Here is a 17872-nt window from a genome sequence, read left to right as displayed (position 1 = left end):
ACGTTTTGAATGGCACAATTCACATACATCTGAGACCCCGAACACTTTCAAGAACTAGAATTCAAGTGAAACTAAAGCTTCACTAGAACTGCTGCTAAAACTTTCCTAAGAGCAAGACCCGAATAAACTGACCTAGACCTTTTACAGCTATTTTTATTGTCTAATACAGCAGTTTCCTTTGTATATTCATCAGCTTTGAACTCTGTTCTAATCTTCTTCAGCTATGGATAATTAATTACGAATACATCAAATAGATTTAGCCAGGGGGGCTCAGTTTGGCATTGCAATTCTCATTTGCATTTGAGAAGCTCCAAATTTTAGCTCAGATGACAGTAGCCTTTGCTAGATATCGTAATAGGAAACACAATTTCCTTTCTTCTGAACAAAAACACAGTAGTATTTCCTCCTCACAATCCCGAATATGAATTTCTGAGCTCAGCAGTAAACACCTTTCCTAATATTTGTGAAGGGCATTTGCAGCAAGTCAGGAAAGGCGCTCTGCATGGCATTTTGTACTGTACTGTTCCTTTCTCTTCTTAACACCATATGAAGACTATTGGCACCAGTACAGAGCTCTCAAAATGCTTTTAATGATAGGACCGATAATGTGACTTAATGGAAAACTTCCTGCAAAGATGAAGTAAAAGAATTTTCAAAGAGGGATGTCTTACAGCAATATTGTTCCAATCCAGTAAGCTTTTGCATAGAAAAATCATATCAGATTGCCAAGTGTTGAAACAACAGGAAGAAGTATGCACTTCACCTAAACTCAATGACTGTGACCTACTGCAAATTAGAATTTAAATTTGTATTAGAAATAATGTGACATGGTAAGCCATGTCCCTTAAAATGATACAGTAGTAATGCCCTGAAGATTTATAGTTCAGTTGGAATTAGGCAATTGCAGGTTTTGGATCCTGTCAGTAGTTTAAAAATGGAAGTCTGATGGAAGTACGCTCCAAGTCCTTATGCAGATTAATAAACTCTCTTTAATTCAAACTCCCTTTGAACTTGTAACTCAGTGTATCCATTCTCACCTTTGCCTGCTCTGACACTATCAGTTATGACCAATTTTTTATTTTCCCTTGGAAATGGTTTAATACTCAAAAAGGGTTGATATCTTCTCTAGAAAGAAAGCTACAAAGTTAACAGGGCCATAAAAAGAGGCAGTCAGTAAAAACACTTAGTTGGAGTGTTGCCTCTAGAAATTTCAAACTTTACTCATGACTTCCCTTTCCATAGATGGTGGAAGCCTGGAGGTTTACAATGTGGCATGCTTTTAAATGCCAAATGCTAACATGTGCTTGGTGATTATCAGTGAATTTGGTAAACATGATGATAGTTGAGCAGTACACTCTGGAATGCATCATGTGAGTGAAACACTTTATGGATTTGAGTATAATCAGAAGTTATTGTTCATTTTTTTAATAACAAAACAAGACTTTTTTTTTTTACAAAGGGGTTACATGTATTTGAAAAAACAGAATTTTCCCAGTTCCTGGCCCTTATTAAAAAAAACCCAACAGATTAAACTAGAGAATCTTCAACATATAAGAGCAATAATCCCTCCCTGGGTGCTCAGCAGATCCCAAATGCTGCCTGGGATATATCGGAATTATTTCTAAATAACTATATGCTTCCTAAACTCCTATGTCAGCGTGGCAACCTTTAAGTGTCTGTGATCAGCATCCATGAAGTCAAGAAGATTAGATATAGTCCTTATCATATGTGCTTACATGCACTGCCTTCACTCAGCAGCACTCTTAAGTATGTACTTAACAACTGTTAACTTTATTGGCACATAATCCGTGTTGTGCTAAACAGGACCTGTGTTGAGAGAATGTTGTAGCCTCAGGAAGCTATATATTGTGGAAGCTGTAGTTTCCCTTCACTGATACCGGTACCCAGATTAAAAACCTGTATTACAATGTGCTTTCATAATGTTAGCCAAGGTTAAGCAGTTGTATTGCACCAGGTGGTGGTGGTGGTGGTTCCTTAGGATCCCAGTAAGAAAGGCACTCACACTCAGTAAAGTATTCCTTAAAATGCCATTTGTCGGAGCTAACTCTATAAAGAAGAGGCGAATTGTATAGCTAATTATAAGTCCCTTCAGATGCTGGAAATGCAGAGTTGTGCAGTATCAAATAGCCCCCGCCCTGATCAGGGCAAAGCACACAATACAGATCTCATAATTTGAAAAGTTACATTGTTCTGGTCACTGAAACTGCTGTACACTTTTCTTAAAAGTAAACAAATCTCATAGTTCTTTCTACTGTCAAATTAAAAAGGATGTTCAGATGAGAACTTGTTGTTGCAGGTTAGATAGAGACAAGGCTGTGCAGGTGGCATAGTTGCTGCTACCAAGTGGGAGCTGCCTGCAGGCTCCTCTGTTACCATCAACCATCTCAGTCTATCCAGCATCCAAGGGATATGTCCAGCACAATGCAGGCTTGAAGGCTAAGCTGTATGTGCCATAAAGTGTCACACAGCATAGGCCTGCACCTATTCTCGTTCACTGTTCTGTGGATCACTAGCTCTTCGCTGTACAAGGTCTTCCAATCAGAATCATGATGCTGGTCTTTCAGTTTCTATATCCAGATTTTTCTAGGAAGACCTGCTGTATTACAACTATTATTCTGCACATGCAGAAAAGAGGATTTTCTTGCTTTTCTGATAATGATCCAATTAGTTATTTAAATAAATATAAAACAACCCTCAAGATTTAATTGCAGTCCTAGTATAACAGGGAGGATGTTACAGAAAAGAATTTGAAAAGTTGTCATGCAAGCTGTAGGAGGATGAGCAAATCACACTATTATGCAATCCATTGCATTACGAACATCTAATGCGACACTCTTGATAGCTAGCAGAAAGAAATCCCACTCCCCTTACAAAACCATATGCACTGCTGCAGAAAACCTCTTGGCACAGATGACAAGGCAGGAATATGACTGAATCCCAGCTCTTCCACTCACTGGAAGGCACAAGGAGACCTAAGAAAGTTAAGAATAAGGCAATCAGGCAATTAAAAACTGGGTAAGATAGAATGAGAATGTAAGATTGGATTTCTCAAGAGAGAATGCTAAGGCATAGATCAGGCCTTAGGCTGCAAACCCCCTTACACAGGGCTCCACCCCATTTCTTTTCTGAGTAGAAGCACACAGAGGAGAGCTGCCTTGCTCTTCAAAGAGATCGAAGGAATCACGTAAGCAACACCCCTTTTTCTGAACACACAGTTGTATGTACATGGTGGCAGAACTAAATAACCACATTGCACAAAAATAGAATGGAGTATTTTTGCTTTTTTTGGAGAAGTCTCAGAGTTACTGAGATTCTAGTGTGGAGAAAGGGTATTTGCAGAATTAGCTATCTGTGAAGTTCCACTAAAAAGCACCAGTTATTTTCTTTCTTTACTTATTAGGACTTTTTGCTTGTTAGATTATCTGATACTTCAGTGCTCCTAAGTGTCTCTTGAAAGTCCTCCTCATTTGTGATTGAACATATAATTGCCATTAGTGCAACATGAGTCTTCATTTTGCTCTGGAAGACCAACAAGCCTTGCAGATTATGCAAGGAACTAAAGGAAAGGTAGAAGTAATCTGCAGGCATAAAGTGTTCTTAAGAAACTGTTTGGAATTTACCATAGCAAGGAAGAATTAGTTGCTTATAGAAATTTTTCTTCATGTTTCCTTAGCTTCCTCCCTGCCCCCCCCCCCCAAAAAAAAACGCCAAAAAAATCAACATTTTAACAGTTTTGGACGGCTTTGAATTTATTTCCTGTATCTTTCCTTTTACTGGATAGTTTGTGTTGCACAGACCACAGATCATACTACACATCTAAGTTGGACACCTGAGCAACTCTGGTGAGAAAAGAAATCTCCATGATCAGAGCAAATGAAAAAATTGTTCAGTGAGCAAAGTGACTTTGTTAGTCACTCTAAGCCTTATAATTTTGCATTGAGCCTGCACAACTAAATTCCACCCCTGTCTGCATAAATAGTAGAGTATGATTACTATTGTCTGTATTTATGGGATGCAACAATACATTCTCCCATTTACTACCTAAAATGACTTCCTAATGTGCATTACAGGCTGCGAGGGTTTAGTTCTTTGTATTGTATCAGTATTCAGATGAACTGCGTCATCAATAATATCATTTATGTTACTGTGGCTGCTATAGCTAACCTTTGCTATTTAGTAGGAGTAGATAGTTCCAGTGAAGAAATTCTGTGGTTACTAGAGGCAAATAGGAAAGAATACAGTGTCTTGTTATACAACTCTCAGGAAGTCTCATATATCTTTTCAGCTACAGTTGGAGTACTCTCTGTTTTCATATCATTGTGTATTTATCTATAACTTTTCTAAAAAAAATCTTTGAATCTTGAAACCATTTCTGTCCTTCATGGTTATTTTGAAAGCATGAATTTCACTGAAATTGAAGAAGGTGAGACCAGCCTTTCCTTCCACTATATCAGTTTAAAAAACTAGTAATATACACATTTAACAAGTTTTTTGTGCCAAGTAATGGCATTCAGTGTTGAGATCAAACACTTGAATTGCATGTGAGAAAGCTTTTAAATATTTGGGTTTTGGTTTTGTGTTGGTTTTTTGGGTTTGTTTTTTTTTTTAAGTTATTCTTGGCCTGATAATATACCTGCGCAATTTCAATAGAGTAGGCCAATTCTTGTTAAAATTTCTATACATATGAAGAGCTCAGGGCTTCAGGTTTTATTCAAACACACATTTCTTGGATTTGGATCACAGCTATTTGTATTTCCAAGGTTTATTCTCCAGCTGCTGTTCTTTTAGAGTTAGTCATTTTCTGCAGTATGGTTTCATTGGTGCAGATACTTGGTCCAAGTTGTTAGTACTCTGCAGAAAACCTGAGAAATCAACTGAGTTAGTAAGTGAGAAGAAACCCAGGAAGATTTTAGCAGTGGCTATCAGGACTCTGTGGGGAAAGATATTTACAATTCCCCAAGAGGAAATTTTCTAAGGGTAAAACACTTGAACCGCCCACTGTAGGAGATCAGGTTCGAGACCATCTAAGGAACCTGCAGGTGCACAAGTCCATGGTAACCTGATGAGGTGCATCCACAGGTCCTGAGGGAGCTGGCAGATGAAGTGGCTAAGCCACTATCCATCATATTTGAAATGTCATGGCAGTCTGGGGAAGTTCCCACTGACTGGAAAAGGGGAAACATAACCTCCATTTTTAAAAAGAGAGAAAAGGCCAACTGTATCCTGGGCTACATCAAAAGAAGTGTGACCAGCAGGTCAAGGGAGGTGACTCTGCCCCTCTACTCTGCTCTTGTGAGACCCCACTGCATCCAGCTCTGGGGCCCCCAACATAAGAAGGACATGGACCTGTTGGAGCGAGTCCAGATGAGGCCCACAAAAATAATCAGAGGGATGGAACACCTCTCCTATGAAGACAGGCTGAGAGAGTTGAGATCATTCAGGCTGAAGAAGAGAAGCGTCCAGGGAGACCTTATAGCAGCCTTTCAATACTTAAAGGGGGCCTACAAGAAAGCTGGAGAGGGACTTTTTACAAAGGCATGCAGTGATAGGACAAGGGGTAATGGCTTTAAAGTGAAAGAGGGTAGATTTAGATTAGATGTAAGGAAAAAATTCTTTACTGTGAGGGTGGTGAGATACTGGAACAGGTTGCCCAGAGAAGCTGTGGATGCCCCATCCCTGGAAGTGTTCAAGGCCAAGTTAGATGAGGCCTTGAGCAACCCACTCTACTGGAACGTGTCCCTGCCTGTGACGGGGAGGTTGGAACTCAATGATCTTTAAGGTCCCTTCCAACCTAAACCATTCTATGATTCTATGATAAAAGGGTCACTGCCAAGAATGAAGTCAAGCTCCATAGAAGACCTCAAAGATGCCCTTCCTTTTCTGGAGCCAAAACAATTAGCAGTGTCGGAGTCTATCTTGAAGATCGAATTTGTTCTTGCCAGGCATTTTTCATCAAGAGGAAGAAAGTTCCGCTGTATGATCAAGTGCAATGTACATTCCCAAGGCAGGAAGAAAGCTTCCCTGACATTCAGTTGCACAGTGTCTTTGCATAACTTCCAGACAAAGAGCAACAGTCCATGGTTCAACTGATTCTTTTCCCCTCTGCATTTCTGGGCACTACCAAGTAATTACCTGAGTTTTGTTTTCATGGGACAACCCTGTATGCACCTGCGGCTGGAATAGCTATCTTGCAAGTAGCATCTAAATGGCCTGTTTTACCAGACTGTACAACACGGTACACAGAAATTTCCCAATACTGTTACCATCTCAGACACTCAATACAGTTAACTTTTATTTTTGTTTCACTTTATTGCCTTTCAATTGCCCCCCACCTCCACAAAGAAGAAAAAAAAAGATGGGGTGTGTGTTGGGGTCTGTGTGGCAATATTTTGGTAGCAGTGGGGCTACAGGGGTGGCTTCTGTGTGAAGCTGCTAGAAGCTTCCCCTAGGTCTGACAGAGCCAATGGTAGCCAGCTCCAAGACGGACCCGCCACTGGCCAAGGCTGAGCCCATCAGCAACATCAGCAACAGTGGTAGCACCTCTGGGGTAACATATTTAAGAAGGGGGAAAAAAAAGTTGCTGGGGCTCAGAAACAGCAGCCGGAGAGAGGAGTGAGAACATGTCAGAGAAACAACCCTGCAGATGCCAAGGTCAGGGAAGAAGGAAGGAGGAGGTGCTGGAGCAGAGATTCCCGTGCAGCCTGTGGGGAAGACCATGGTGAGGCAGGCTGTCCGCCGGCAGCCCAGGGAGGTCCATGGTGGAGCAGATGCCCACCTGCAGCCCCTGGAGGACCCCACGCCGGAGCAGGCAGATGCCTGAAGGAGGCTGTGACTCTGTGGGACGACCGCGCTGGAGCAGGCTCCTGGCTGGACCTGTGGATCTGTGAAGAGAGGAGCCCACGCTGGAGTAGGTTTTCTGGCAGGACTTGTGACCCCACGGGGGACCCACACTGGAGCAGTCTGTTCCTGAAGGACTACACCCCGGTGGAATGGACCCACGCTGGAGCAGTTTGTGAAGAACTGCAGCCCATGGGAAGGACCCATGTTGGAGAAGTTTGTGGAGGACTGTCTCCCATGGGAGGGACCCCACAGTGGAGCAGGGAAAGAGTGAGGAGTCCTCTCCATGAGGAGGAAGGAGTGGCAGAGACAAGGTGTGATGAACTGACCACAACCCCCATTCCCCATTCCCCATCCCCCTGCGCTGCTGGGGGGGATAGGTAGAGAATTTGGGAGTGAAGCTGTGCCCAGGAAGAAGGGAGGGGTGGGGGGAAGATTTGGTTTTAGTTCTCTTTACCCTACTCTGGTTTGCTTGGCAATAAATTAAGTTACTTTTCCCCAAGTTGAGTCTGTTTTGCCTGTGATGGTACTTGGTTGAGTGATCTCTCCCTGTCCTTATCTTGACCCATGAGCCTTTTGTTATGTTTTCTCTCCCCTGTCCAGATGAGGAGGGGGAGTGATAGAGCAGCTGCATGGTGCTTAGTTGCTAGCTGGGGTTAAACCACGACACGGTGAGAGAGAGGTTTCAATTATCTAGGGGGTTACAAAGCACAAGCTGGCTTTATCTTTATTTTTTTCCCAGCTAACTCATTTCCTGTATACGTAGACATAAAAATCTAGGAGATTTCTGGCTTGTCTTCCAGATGAGCCAGAAAATGGATTTGGCTTCATAGTGTAGAAGGCTTGGAGTTTGTATTTCCATTCCTGATGACTGGGATTACAATTAATAGTAGAACATATGCTGAAGAGAGGTAAGAAGAAATCTTCTGTATTTTCAATATAGCTGCCACTCCTATGAACATGAATTTATCAAAGACACTTGAAACAATTAAATAGTTAGGTTGATGACATAATCAATCTTTTAAATTGCATTAGTCTTTCAAGTAATGTGAACGATTAAGGCTGTTGTATGGGAGACTGCAGACTTTGATAGGCAGATACACAATGATGTCCACTTGGAAAAAATGTCTGCTCATGTCTTAGCACCATACCATATTTCAGAAACAAATTAAATACACTGTAGCATATGATAAATAGTTGCAGGGGTTTTTCATCATATTGAAGCAAGAAGGTCATACCCTGCTATTGCAACTGGGAGCATGTCTGGTATTTGCAAGGATGGCATCTCTCTCAGTCTTTTAATTTTTTTCTTCTGAGAGCTTTATCGAGATTTATGCTTTGAAAACAAGATACATATTTTGTTTGGGTTTATTTCCACAATACAAGCATATCTACACAAGCTCCAGGTAGCTCAATAAAACATACTCAAAATTACAGTAAAGCAGTAGGAACAATGTGTATAGCAAAGTCCACTTGAGGATCCAGTGCAGAGCGTTCAGCTCTGTTCTCACTTTATGTGTTCTCTACCCCTCTGCTTCCTAGGGAGGAGTTAGGCCAGGCACTGTATGAACTACTAGTAAAAAGAGTTTAGCATTTAAGCTTAAATTCTTGGACAATCCCCATTTTAGTGAGCTCTTAGTTTTTGACTATTTGAGCTACAAGCCCTGTATCCTGTGATGCATTGGCACCTCCTGCTTTACCACACCAGCCAATTCAGCATTGAATGGTCTGCAAATAGTAAGACATGCTGCCTGCACAGCACTATCATGGTTGTGACAGTATGTCTGTACACAGAGTGCACAGCTAATCCACTTGAAAGCTTTTGCAGCACTAAGAATAGGGTTTCATTGCTACATTGCTTCTAGCAGGATGACAACTCTCTTGCCTTCTTATTGTTTCCCCATCTCACACATCCCATGCATTGTCACGTCTTCCCCATTGCTTCTCTTACTCTTCTCAGGTTTCCAGTTTTGGATGGCCAAAAGATAAATTACTGTACAGAGAGCAGACCGAAATAGACTGTGCTGAGTTTCTTGCTGCTGTAGCTGGGCTAATATTCTAAAGCATCCCAGAGTATCTGTATGCTGTATTGCAGTCACTTAATACTACACAACCCTACCAGACATAAAATGTAGTAAAACCAGGAAGAATTTGGCCTGGGGTAATTATTAAGTGCACCTTTGTTTCTTTCAGTGGAGCTCCACGCAGTGTTGGGAGTACTATTTGCCACATTGGTTTCATAGGCTTTTGCTGTTACATGGAGGCAAGAGTCTCAACAGCGTCCCTGTGTTTGTCTCACTGCTCTCCTCTGCAATCGAACTCACAGTTTGCACATATCCCCACAGCTTGTCATTACAGTTGAGTAACTAATCCTCAAAACTCTGCAAATACATGCTGCACAATTACAGGAAGGCCACTTTACTGTGGTCATGCTGTGTTGAACAAACATTTAACAGCAGTGAGGGATTTGGAAAGCAAAAAACTAAACTCTGTTTCCTGGGCTAGTGCAGTTACCATCTGGTCAGTAGTTCCTAGTTTCTGGTTGTTCAGATCTGAAAGGCTGTGTTGGCCACCATGTGGATTATATCCTTTCTTGGTAGCTATTTTTGTTCTGGATGGTATAACACTTCTTTACTAACCCTTTTAAAACTGTATCTTTAAACAGGATTTATAAGAAATTTTGTACCTTTTTTTGAGAAATATCACTAAATTTTCTCACTGCCAGTGTGCCAGTTGATACACTGCTGCACTTGTTATAAGCACTTATTATAAAAAGCTGTTGGCCCTTCTCACTCCCCCCCCCACCTCCGTACAGTATAATGTAAATGACATGCTTTCCACTGTCAGGTCCAATAGGATGCTGCTATTGAAAAAATATTTCTATCATCATAGTGATAATGCATTTATGTAATGTTGATGCTGAAATTATAATATTAATAGTATGAAAATTGTCCTGGTTTCAGCTGGGATAGAGTTGATTGTCCTCCTAGTAGCTGGTACAGTGCTATGTTTTGAGTTCAGTATATGCAAAGAATGTTGATAACACTGATGTTTTCAGTTGTTGCTAAGTAGTGTTTAGTCTAAAGTCAAGGATTTTTCAGCTTCTCAAGCCCAGCCAGCGAGAAAGCTGGATGGGCACAAGAAGTTGGCACAGGACACAGCCAGGGCAGCTGACCCAAAGTGGCCAACGGGGTATTCCATACCATGTGATGTCACATCTCGTATATAAACTGGGGGGAGTGGGGATGGGGGGAATCGCCGCTTGGGGATTAACTGGGCGTTGATCGGCGGGTGGTGAGCAATTGCACTGTGCATCATTTGTATATTCCAATTCTTTTATTATTACTGCTGTCATTTTATTAGTGTTATCATTATTAGTTTCTTCTTTTCTGTTCTATTTAACCGTTCTTATCTCAACCCATGAGTTTTACTTCTTTTCCTGATTTTGCTGGCTGGGGTTAAACCATGACAAAAATCAATACATTTTATTTAGAACTACTGTGAGATAATATGTGAGCGACATTTTGAAGACAAACAGGACTACACAGTAAACATGGCAGGGGTGTAAGTATTGTACTGCCTCTCATGTATCACACTGGCTCCCTCAAATCATGGCAACCTGTTGCTTACTAGTAAGAATGTAATAAAAGAAGTGCAACTGCTCTCCCTCCTGACTCTCATGGTGAGAAATAAAAAAGATTTCAGAAAGGAGAAATTTTATTTTCAAAGGCTCTTAATCTGAAATTAGGGAATATTAATTGTAAAATGGTTCTTCAGTGTTAGAGTTCAGCAAAAGTGCATTCAGCAAAGTTTAAAAAAAAAACAACAACAAAAAAGCAAAAAAACCCAACTGCAGTATCTACCTGTAGTCTGTATTTCCATCTGTGGACCAGGAGATGGAAGTTCGTAAATAACTCTCATCCTTAGTTTTCCTAATAGCTCATGTTTTAATCAGCAGTAGAATAAAATACTTGATGTCTTGATAGATAGAATAAAATACTAGATGTCTTGTAATAAGTAATTACAAAAAAAGTAAGATATACCTCCATCCTAGGATGGCTGTACAACCTTGAAGGCTTTCTTGAAACACCTTGCCTTGACTACACATACTGTGCATCTTATGTCAACCCCCTATGCTGGTATGATGCCTGCTGCGCCAGCATACAGAACACTAAAGCAAACTAACCTTCCCCTAAACAATCAGTGCCAAGAATCAGGAAGAAGGAAATAAGCCCAATATAGTAGATGCCCAGAGATTAATTACTGAACAACCAGTAAGTTGTCAAGATTGTGGCAAGATGATGTTTTCTGGGTCTTGCCTAAGAAGGTAGAAAGTTTAACAAAAAAAATAAAAAAAAGAAAAAGAAAAAGAAAAGAAGTGAGGAGGAGGACTATCAGTAAGAGAGTTATGATCCATGAGTTATCCATGTAAACTGTCAGTAATCTGTTGAAGAAAAGCGAGAGAATATCATTCTTCTAGAAACACATCAAAGCGTGTTACCAAAAGGGCTGGTACCACCAGGAGGCTGTGCTGTCAGAACAAAGCTAGGTAGCTGGGAGAGCAGCACTGCCTCGTCCTTGCACAGTCAGCTTGGGGACACGAACATTGGAAAGAGGTTGCAACAGTAATTCTTGTCATAAATGACAGGACCCAGGTCACTGCTCAGAAGGCAAATATTTTTGTTGAGTAATAGCATACAGCACACACTGATGGCAGTGGTCGGCATGGGTGTGCATATGCATTGCAGGACTTAAGCTAATTTATGAAAAAGTTTAACTCAGCTGTTTTCACTCATGAACAGCCACATTTAATTGTGGAGAGCCTGTAATATGAAGTGTGAGAAGCCACAGAAGTTACAACTGATGTGTGTTATCTCTTGGCTTTATATGACGCCTGTGTAAATTTAAAAGACTTACATATATAGTTGCTGCACATAAAATGGCACAGAAGTGAGATGCATGAATTGTTTTATTCCCTTCTCTACTACAGCAGTGTGTGCTGGGCTTTCACTGCTGCCCTCTACGTTAAATCTATGTAATCCCTTCTTTAAAATCCTCCTCTTAGGAGTTGTGGGTTTTTTTTTTAATGATGTTTCATTGTCAGGGAGCATCTGTTGACTATATGTCACACTGGTTAGGCTGAATTAATTAAATTTGGTTTGCAGGCAATGAAACAGATACAAGCAGATTTTCATGCTGGTGCCTGCCTGAAACCCCTATGAAGGAAAGTTCTTCTGTTGACTGTAGGCCACATTTGACCCCAAATAAAGTCTTTAAGAATTGGATCAGGCCCTGCATGTATTAGCGGAGACTGTTTTCCTTCAACCTCACATCTTCTTTTTCATTTCCAAAGCCCACCATAATTTATTAGCAAATATGTGCTGCTTGAGCAAACCTTGCTCTTGGTTATACCAGTTATGCCATGCCATTTAGTGTATTAGAATTGCTCCAGATTATGCTTGCATACTGTCATGGAGACTTTGACTTGCCTCAAATGAGCAGATAATTCATCCTTTCCTGACACGCAGGTTCAAAAGTGTCCATCGTTTATGTTTAAGCCACTGCAGCCAAGGATGGCAGACAACAGTAGATTTGTATTGCTGTAGCATCACAGACTTCCAGTTAAACATTACCACTCTCAGTGCTAGCCATCGTATGAACATGATACATTATTGTTGTCCTTAGAAGGGTTACTGGTTTGACTCCAGCTTCTTGGTCCAAATCAAAGTAATTCTGCTGACTTCTTTTTCTGTGTTCAATACACACTTATTTACTATCTATTCCTCTTCTGTAGGTATTTTATTTCAAAATCAATGCAAAACTTATACCTAATGTTCACAACTGCTTTTTCCTTGTTTTTTAATTCTTAAGTAGGAAATCAATGTTTGCAACAAGTATTTTGATTTGTCTTCATCAACATGGACATTAATTTCCTGCCAGCCTGCCACTTTTTTATTGCTTTTGCTGAGTTGCAGTATATGTGGCTCCCCACAGTAACAACTACATTAACTGAAGTATCACAAAGCATGACTAAAGTATCAGAAAGCATGGCTTGCCCGAGGCGTGTTTCGGTGTGTAATTATGGTACTACTATAGTGTATTGGAATTATGAATTTACAAAGAATAGAGTATAATGTAGGTGCACTAAGATGATAAGGTTTGAACAAAGAACCAGATGCTATAACTGTAGCTGGGTTTTCCTACACCCCCCCCCCCAGCTTTTTTTTCTTGCTTGCCTTGACAGTCAAACTTGAAAAACAGAGAAGTAGAATACAAGTAATTTGTTTAAATTTCATAAAAATTGCCCAGAAACTATTTGTCAGGGAAAAAAACCCTGTCACATCATAAATCCACAGCAGAACACGCTGCTTACCTCTAATGTGTATGTAATCAAGATTAAAGTTCTTCTAAATAACTATTCCTAAAATATATAGTAAAAAAATGAGATGGATTTCTCCTCAGTTTCCCCATTGTAATGACAACAATAATTTCTGACCCACAGTAGCAATATAGTTACAATTCTCATGTAAATTATTTTGACCTAGCCTAGTCCTTCTCCCTGCTGTGATGACAAAAATTGCTTCAACTTTGATGTTAAGGTGATTAAGCCCCACATTTTAAAAGTGTTAGGTCTCAGAAAAAACAAGTAACTCTGTAATCTTGACCAATCCCTTTTACTGTTTACCTGCAGAGCACAGGCTCAAATTCAACAGCACCTAAAACCAAATCTGAAAGTGATCCCCCAGGTACCACACAGTCCTGACTTGGGAATCAGGCATAGCTGTGTGACTTAAGGACATCCACTCACTTAAATTATGGCCATGTGGGCAGAATGAACAAAGACTGCAGTCACTATAGGCAAGCATAGGTCACTTTTATCAGCAGAGGTTCCAAAAAAGATTGAAATGCACTGTTGTGCTGCACAGGGAATAGTTTTATGAGTACCACATGCCATGTACTCATTGCCTGAACAAACAGGAGACACATCTTTAGATCTGCCAACCCAGGTCCTTTCATCAACTTAAGATTTAGACTCAAAATGCAGACTTCAATAGCAAAAGCTCTGTTCTCAATATTAAATTTATTCGGAGTTTGTTCCACGTTTCTACCAGTCTACACACACATGCCTCATAGCTGACTTCCACAACTGCTTCCCCTCCAACTTCAATCACAGGCCATAGTGTCATTATAGCTCAGAAGTGAACCTCAGCTATGATCTCTCTCTCCTGCTCTCCCTTGTGGGCACACTTCTCAAAGGACCAGCTCTCACTAAATGTCTCCCAGCATAGAACTAAATGGGGCTGCCAGCCTACCATAAACCTGTTCTCACCTGCCAGCCACAGTCATAGGGAAGACATTCTCCTTAGCCATTATCTTCATTTTTGTCTGAGTGAAACCTGAAGCTGTAGCTGTTAGCGTGGATTCCAAGGTTGGGAGTTGGCTGCATTAACATAGCAGGCCCTACTACAGCTGGGAACTGCCAGGGACTCATCTCTCGGTGCCTGTGGCAAGCTACTGATACAGCTACATAAACCTGTGTCTTCCAAACTTCATTTACGTGCAAGTATAAAGTGAGCAGGTGGATTGCTTCCTTCAGCCACCACCTCTTTCAGAAGGACACTCAAGCCCAGCCGCCTCGGCTTTTCTTCTGTGGCCACAGAGGTAAGGAGAGAGACATAGAGGAGGAGAAGCACTTGGGCCGTAGCTGTACAGTTTGGGGAATGTCTACACTATGAATGAAAGACAGCCCAGCTTGAAATGCTGAGGAGCTTGATGATGCCTGGAGCTGGTTCTGCATGGATCTAGTCACCTCCAGAATTAGTACAGCAATACTTGTACACTGTTGTGTGCCCAAGCCAATAAAGCCTGCTTTGCCACATGGCATATTGGCTGGACAGCAGCACTACAGGAACACCAAACAGACTGAGAACCTAAGCTGGTAACTGTGCTTGGTCCTGCAAAGTACTGCAAATTTACCCAGCCCCTGCTAGCTCCAGTGCGTCAAAAGCTGTCCATCTTTACTCAGCATGTCCTCCTCAGTTGATACTAGCAGCTCGCCACCTCTTTCCTTGTTAGGCAAGGTTTTTAATAGCTTAGTGTGCTTTTGATCTTAGGTTCTGGCCTTGGGAAGAACAGGCCTGGCTGGCAGCACAGAAATAGATTAATAGTTCATGAACTGTTCTCTTAAGGGCCTTTGGAATTGCCTCCAGAGATGCTTAATTTCTGTCGTGGTTCATACCCTGCTTACTTTACATTACAGGCTCCTTTGATGTAGGTCCCTTCAGTCAGACAAAAGAATATCAATTAAGTAAATTGTGATACACTCACTATTAATACTAATTATACAAATACCTCCATTATCCACATGCACTATTAGTATTAGGGCATGTCTACACATAGGAACTACTATGGAATTAGGTAGGTGTGAATTTGTAACTTTTTCACACAACTCCCTGAATAAGATCTCACGATTATACAAAGCACACTTCTGCAAGAGTGAATTAAGCAAAAACTCACCAGAGTGCTCAGTCTAGGTTAAAAGTGGCTACAGGAGGAGCTAGCACTACATTAGTCATCCTGCTCTGCCAAAATCCAGGTGTTGTAATTCAGCCCAATATAAAGAATGTGCAATTAAAAATACCAGTTACGGGTATAGCTTAGCAGTGAAGACGACTTGGAGAGCACTTTCTGTTACAAAGTGTGGGGAACTGATTTGCAAGTAGTGCTACATGCAACAATCACTATCATTTCGACTGAACTGTAGACTACATTTCAGCAATCTAATCCTAAAAAAAAAAAAAAAATCAAACTAAAAAACACCCCTTTTGTCCAATTGTTAAGGTTAACTGTTAAGGTCAGAAAAGAAAGAGCGCAACTTTGTGACTTGAACAACAAAGAAAATACTGGTGCTCAAAACTATGTGTTTTGGTCTCAAGTCCAGTAACCTCCTAAATACTAACAGTTAAAAAATTACAGTTATGCTCATAATAGTACTTTAAACAGCTCATAACAGTAATTTAAACATCACAATAAAGCCCTGCTGAACATGAATCATTTTAAACCTCTTTCGCATGAAGAGATACACACAGAGGTAGAAAGGATTTTCCATTCTTGCATTTAGGAGATTCAGAAATGAAATTTTATTGCATATAAAGCTCATTATCCTGGATCCCTTAGGGAAAAAGGGAGGAATATATTTGCATCACGCCCATTTTTCTGGCCTCAAAAATTCTTTGCACTCTCCATTATTATTGGCATACTGAAGAAACTTGTTTTATTGCTGACAAGCATTTCTCCAGCAAAACTAGACCACCACCACCGCTAATTGTAAATACACGCATTATGACAGCTTCTAAAAGCCTAGTAGGGAAAGCTCCTCAGCTTCTCTTGCCACTTCCTAAACCTCTGTAGAGCTATGGCAGTTTGTATCAGCAGGGCATCAGCCATATATAATTTTATTTCCTGAGAAGCACTGCTTTAGAGATGTTGAACGACAGTCCGGGGGCCATTAGCAATTCCCAGAGAGAGTGCTGGTAATCCACGGAGAACCGTCAGACCTTTAGGGGCTCCCTGCCTTGCATTCAGCTCTTACAGCAACGGCTGTTAGCACGTCAGACTGATAAAAGCAAGGAAGCTAGTCTGTGCAACACTTGACCTAGCTACTGGTGTTAGCCCAGAAACCAATTTAGAGCTGAAAAAGCTCTGAAAGAATAGCGCAACATTAACTGTAGTGACCTTTTTGTAGAGACAAGCTTTCAGAAAGAATGCTCTTAACTGAGGGCAAATTACTACCACCTACATATGGCAATTTCAGGTATACTTACTTCCTTGTTCTCCTCATCTCTCCCATCTGTTTCCTCTATTTTTGCATGCCCACATCACAAGTACGTGTTAATTTCTTTTCTCCCATCTCCCCTTTCCCTCCCCCTACTTCCTTGCAGATTTGCTAGGGGCACAGAGAGTCTGCAGGCACTCTCCTCTTCAATAGACAGACTCCAGAGGGAATTCAGAATAAGAAAGGAAATTAATTAGGAGTTTCACTCAGCCAGGAAGGGTCCAAGTGTACAGCAGCCAGAGGCAACTCACTGTTTTGACTGGGTTGTCAAAACATGCACAGCAGTGTACCTGTTTATTCAGTGTCTCCTTACCCCACCTCTGTACCATCACTCCAGGGATGCTATACAATAAATATTTATTAAATATTCATTCTTTTTAGCAAATGGGTTCTCAATTTTTGGACCACCACTTTAACTACTGGATCAAGTACTGCTTACAGATCTTAAGAGTGGTAATTTTAGCAAGCTTCTTTTCCCCCTCATTCTTATGAAAACCTAACATACCAGTTTTGCATATCATTTAACATAACATTTTATTTATTAATTTTTGTATTTGGGAAACTTGCTTTATGAGATGCTGAAAGAAAAACATGTAGCAAAGAAGTGTAGTAAGTTTAATATTCTGCTGCACCAGAGCACACTCCAAATGCGTAGCAGGATTCTCACAAACAGAAAGGAAGACAGAAGATTTTCTGAGCAAAATATCAGAATCTAACACTTAAAAGGTACGGTGAGTATCTGCCACTATTCCAGTCTCCTGTGCAAAGGCACATAGGGCACAATCACCGACCACAGTACTCTGATGATGTGGCCAGAGACAGGATTAACAGCAGTAAGCACGCCTCCCTCTTTTAATCTCTGTCCCTCGACTGTAGCACTCCGACAGCCTGCTTTTAAGTTTGTGTGCTGTCCCAAACTTACACTTCTGAATGTAATGTAATGCAATCACACCCTGTGACTGGACCAAAAGGTTATTAGCTCTGAGAGGATTTTTTCTGCCATCTGTATGGATGAATTGTAAAAGCACTGTCTCTTGTGTGCTGTGCATGGGGCAGAGTGACAATGTGCTAGAAGGGCTGCAGCTGTCAACTGCCGTGCTCAGCTTGGAGCTGGCCACTGAACTCCCACAACAGACTATTAATTTGGGGAGTTGACAGAAACACCTGTGACAAAGAGGT

This window comes from Aquila chrysaetos, chromosome 1, assembly GCF_900496995.4.
Source record: "Aquila chrysaetos chrysaetos chromosome 1, bAquChr1.4, whole genome shotgun sequence".
In the NCBI taxonomy this organism is placed as follows: Eukaryota; Metazoa; Chordata; class Aves; order Accipitriformes; family Accipitridae; genus Aquila; species Aquila chrysaetos.
This window is presented reverse-complemented; position numbering follows the sequence as displayed.